Source organism: Colletes latitarsis, unplaced genomic scaffold (assembly GCF_051014445.1).
Source record: "Colletes latitarsis isolate SP2378_abdomen unplaced genomic scaffold, iyColLati1 scaffold0013, whole genome shotgun sequence".
Taxonomy (NCBI): Eukaryota; Metazoa; Arthropoda; class Insecta; order Hymenoptera; family Colletidae; genus Colletes; species Colletes latitarsis.
This window is the reverse complement of record NW_027488368.1, coordinates 11,885,832-11,891,244: the sequence shown is the minus strand read 5'-3', so window position 1 is coordinate 11,891,244 and position 5,413 is coordinate 11,885,832.

The window sequence follows — 5,413 nt, the reverse complement described above, 5'->3', positions numbered from 1 at the left end:
AACATGCGCTACCCTCTAAAATATTGATCGAAACCAGGTTTAATGGTCTGTTTCAGTGTGGTACCACATTACTACGTGATCCAAACCAGAAAAACCCAGGATGTGTTCAACAAGTATGTGAAAAATGCGAAGGTATGAGCCTGATGAGGGCAGATCCCAGACCTATCCCAGACCTAACTTGCGTTATCCTCTATAATATTGATCGAAACGAGGTTTAATCGACTGTTTCAGTGGGGTTCCACACTACTACGTGGTCACAACTAGAAAAAGCCCAGGATCTGTTCAACGAGTATGTGAAGATTGCGAAAGTATGAGTCTGATGTGGGCAAATCCCAGGCCTAACCTAGACATAACATGCGCTATCCTCTAAAATATTGATCGAAACCAGGTTTAATGGACTGTTTCAGTGTGGTACCACATTACTACGTGATCCAAACCAGAAGAAACCCAGAATCTGGCCATCAAGTATGAGAAATATGGGAAAGAACGAGCCCGATGAGAGCAAATGCCAGACCTAACCTAGACCTAACATGAATTATTCTCTAAAATACTGATCGAAACCAGGTTTAATGGAATGTTTCAGTGTGGTACCACATTACTACGTGATCCAAACCAGAAAAAGCCCAGAATCTGGCCATCTAGTATGAGAAATATGCGAAAGTACGAGCCCGATGAGAGCAAATGCCAGACCTAACCTAGACCTAACATGAATTATCCTCTAAAACATTGTACGAAACCAGGTTTAATTGACTGTTTTAGTGTGGTACCACTTTGCTACGCGATCCAATGCAGAAAAAACACTCGCTCAGGTCTACATGTATGTTAAAACTGCGAAAGTATGACCCTGATAAGGGCAAATCCCAGGCCTAACCTAGACCTAACATGCGTTATCCTCTAAAATATTGATCGAAACCAGGTTTAATGGACTGTTTCAGTGTGGTAGCACATTAGTACGTGATCCAAACCAGAAAAAGTCAGGGATCTGTTCAACAGGTATGTGAAAAACGCGAAAATATGACCCTGATGGGTGCAAATCCCAGACCTGTCCCAGACCTAACTTGCGTTATCCTATAAAACATTGTTCGAAACCAGGTTCAATTGACTATTTTAGTGTGGTACCACTTTGCTACGCGATCCGATGCAGAAAAAACACTCGCTCAGGTCAACATGTATGTTAAAACTGCGAAAGTATGACCCTGATGAGGGCAAATCCCTGGCCTAACCTAGACCTAACATGCGTTATCCTCTAAAATATTGATCGAAACCAGGTTTAATGGTCTGTTTCAGTGTGGTACCACATTACTACGTGATCCAAACCAGAAAAACCCAGGATGTGTTCAACAAGTATGTGAAAAATGCGAAGGTATGAGCCTGATGAGGGCAGATCCCAGACCTATCCCAGACCTAACTTGCGTTATCCTCTATAATATTGATCGAAACGAGGTTTAATCGACTGTTTCAGTGGGGTTCCACATTACTACGTGATCACAACTAGAAAAAACCCAGGATCTGTTCAACAAGTATGTGAAGATTGCGAAAGTATGAGTCTGATGTGGGCAAATCCCAGGCCTAACCTAGACATAACATGCGCTATCCTCTAAAATATTGATCGAAACCAGGTTTAATTGACAGGTTCAGTGTGGTACCACATTACTACGTGATCCAAACCAGAAAAAACCCAGGATCTGTTCAAGAAGTATGTGAAGAATGCGAATGTATGAGACTGATGAGGGCAAATCCTGGACCTAACCCAGACCTAACATATGTTATCCTCTAAAATATTGATGGAAACCAGGTTTACTTGACTGTTTCAGTGTGGTACCACATTACTACGTGATCCAAACCATCAAAATCCGGGGATCTGTTCAACATGTATGTTAAAACTGCGTAAGTATGACCCTGATGAGGGCAAATCCCAGACCTAACCTAGACCTAACATGTGTTATCCACTAAAATATTAATCGAAACCAGGTTCAATGGCCTGTTTCAGTGTGGTACCACATTACTACGTGATCGAAACCAGAAAAAACCCAGGATCGGTTCAAGAAGTATGTGAAGAATGCGAAAGTATGAGACTGATGAGGGCAAATCCTAGACCTAACCCAGACCTAACATGTGTAATCCTCTAAAATATTGACGGAAACCAGGTTTAATTGAGAGTATCAGTTTGGTACCTCATTAATACGTGATCCAATCCAGAAAAAGCCCAGAATCTGTTCAACAAGTATGTGAAGAATGCGGAAATATGAGTCTGATGAGGGAAAATCCCAGGCCTAATCTAGACCTAACATGCGTTATCCTATAAAATATTGATCGAAACCAGGTTTAATTGACTGTTTCAGTGTGGTACCACATTACTATGTGATCCAAACCAGAGAAAACCCAGGATCTGTTCAAGAAGTATGTGAAGAATGCGAATGTATGAGACTGATGAGGGCAAATCCTGGACCTAACCCAGACCTAACATGTGTAATCCTCTAAAATATTGACGGAAACCAGGTTTAATTGACAGTTTCACTGTGGTACCACATTATTACCTGATCCAAACCAGCAGAATCCGGGGATCTGTTCAACAAGTATGTGAAGAATGCGAAAGTATGAGACTGATGAGGGCAAATCCTAGACCTAACCTAGACCTAAGATGTGTTATCCTCTAAAATATTGACGGAAATCAGGTTTAATTGACAGTTTCAGTTTGGTACCTCATTAATACGTGATCCAATCCAGAAAAAGCCCAGGATCTAGCCAACAAGTATGAGAAATATGCGAAAGTATGAGCCTGATGAAAGCAAATCCAAGGCCTAACCCAGACCTAACATGCGTTATCCTCTAAAATAATTATCAAGACCAGGTTTAATTGAATGTTTCAGTGTGGTACCACATTACTACGTGATCGAAACCAGAAAAAGCCCAGAATCTGTTCATCAAGTATGTGAAGAATGCGAAAGTATGAGTCTGATGACGGAAAATCCCAGGCCTAATCTAGACCTAACATGCGTTATCCTCTATAATATTGACGGAAACCAGGTTTAATTGACAGTTTCAGTGTGGTACCACATTAACACGTGATCCAATCCAGAAAAAGCCCAGGATCTAGCCAACAAGTATGCGAAAGATGCGATAGTACGAGCCTGATGAGAGCAAATCCCAGACCTAACCTCGACCTAATATGCGTTATTCTCTAAAATATTGGTCGAAACCAGGTTGAATGGACTGTTTCAGTGTGGTACCACATTACTACGTGATCCAATCCAGAAAATGCCCAGGATTTCTTCAACAAGTATGTGCAGAATGCGAAAGTATGAGTCAGATGTGGGGAAATTCCAGGCCTAACCTAGACCTAACATGCGTTATCCTCAAAGATATTGATCGAAACCAGGTTTAATCGACTGTTTCAGTGTGGTACCACATTACTACGTGTTCCAAACCAGAAAAAAACCCCGGATCTGTTCAAGAAGTATGTGAAGATTGCGAAAGTACGAGCCTGATGATAGCAAATCCCAGACCTATTCCAGACATAACCTGCGTTATCCTCCAAAATATTGATCGAAACCAGGTTTAATTGACAGTTTTAGTGTGGTACCAATTTGCTACGTGATACAAAGCAGAAAAAACCCTCGATCAGGACAACATGTATGTTAAAACTGCGAAAGTATGACCCTGATGAGGGCAAATCCCAGACCTAACCTAGACCTAACATGTGTTATCCTCTAAACTATTGACGGAAACCGGGTTTAATTGACAGTTTCAGTGTGGTACCACATTAACACGTGATCCAATCCAGAAAAAGCCCAGGATCTAGCCAACAAGTATGAGTAATATGCGAGAGTATGAGCCTGATGAGGGCAAATCCTAGACCTAACCCAGAGCTAACATGCGTTATCCTCAAAAATATTGATCGAAACCAGGTTTAATCGACTGTTTCAGTGTGGTACCACATTAGTACGTGATCCAAACCAGAAAAAGCCAGGGATCTGTTCAACAAGTATGAGTAATATGCGAAAGTATGAGCCTGATGAGGACAAATCCGGGACCTAACCCAGAGCTAACATGAGTAATCCTCTAAAATATTTATCAAGACCAGGTTTAATTGACTGCTTCACTGTGGTACCACATTACTTCGTGGTCCAAACCAGTGGAAGCCCAGGTTCTGGCCAACGAAAATGAGAAATATGCGAAAGTATGAGTCTGATGAGAGCAAATCTCACACCTAACCTAGACCTAACATGACTTATTCTCTAAAATATTGATCGAAACCAGGTTGAATGGACTGTTTCAGTGTGGTACCACATTACTACGTGATCCAAACCAGAAAAAACCCAGGATCTGTTCAACAAGTATGTGAAGAATGCGAAAGTATGAGTCTGATGATTGAAAATCCCAGGACTAAACTAGATCTAACATGCGTTACCTTCAAAAATATTGATCGAAACGAGGTTTAATCGACTGTTTCAGTGGGGTTCCACATTACTACGTGATCACAACTAGAAGAAACCCAGGATCTGTTCAACAAGTATGTGAAGATTGCGAAAGTATGAGTCTGATGTGGGCAAATCCCAGGCCTAACCTAGACATAACATGCGCTATCCTCTAAAATATAGATCGAAACCAGGTATAATGGACTGTTTCAGTGTGGTACCACATTACTACGTGATCCAAACCAGAAAATGCCTAAAATCTGCCCATCTAGTATGAGAAATATGCGAAAGTACGAGCCCGATGAGAGCAAATGCCAGACCTATCCTAGACCTAACGTGAATTATTCTCTAAAATATTGATCAAAACCAGGTTTAATGGACTGTTTCAGTGTGGTACCACATTACTACGTGATCCAATCCAGAAAAAGCCCAGGATCTCTTCAACAAGCATGTGAAAAACGCGAAAGTATGAGCCTAATGAGAGCAAATCCCAGACCTATCCCAGACCTAACTTGCGTTATCCTCTATAATATTGATCGAAACGAGGCTTAATCGACTGTTTAACTTAACTTGCGTTATCCTCTAAAACATTGTTCGAAGCCAGGTTTACTTGACTGTTTTAGTGTGGTACCACTTTGCTACGCGATCCGATGCAGAAGAAACACTCGCTCGGGTCAACATGTATGTTAAAACTGCGAAAGTATGACCCTGATGAGGGCAAATCCCTGGCCTAACCTAGACCTAACATGCGTTATCCTCTAAAATATTGATCGAAACCAGGTTTAATGGTCTGTTTCAGTGTGGTACCACATTACTACGTGATCCAAACCAGAAAAACCCAGGATGTGTTCAACAAGTATGTGAAGATTGCGAAAGTATGAGTCTGATGTGGGCAAATCCCAGGCCTAACCTAGACATAACATGCGCTATCCTCTAAAATATTGATCGAAACCAGGCTTAATGGACTGTCTCAGTGTGGTACCACATTACTACGT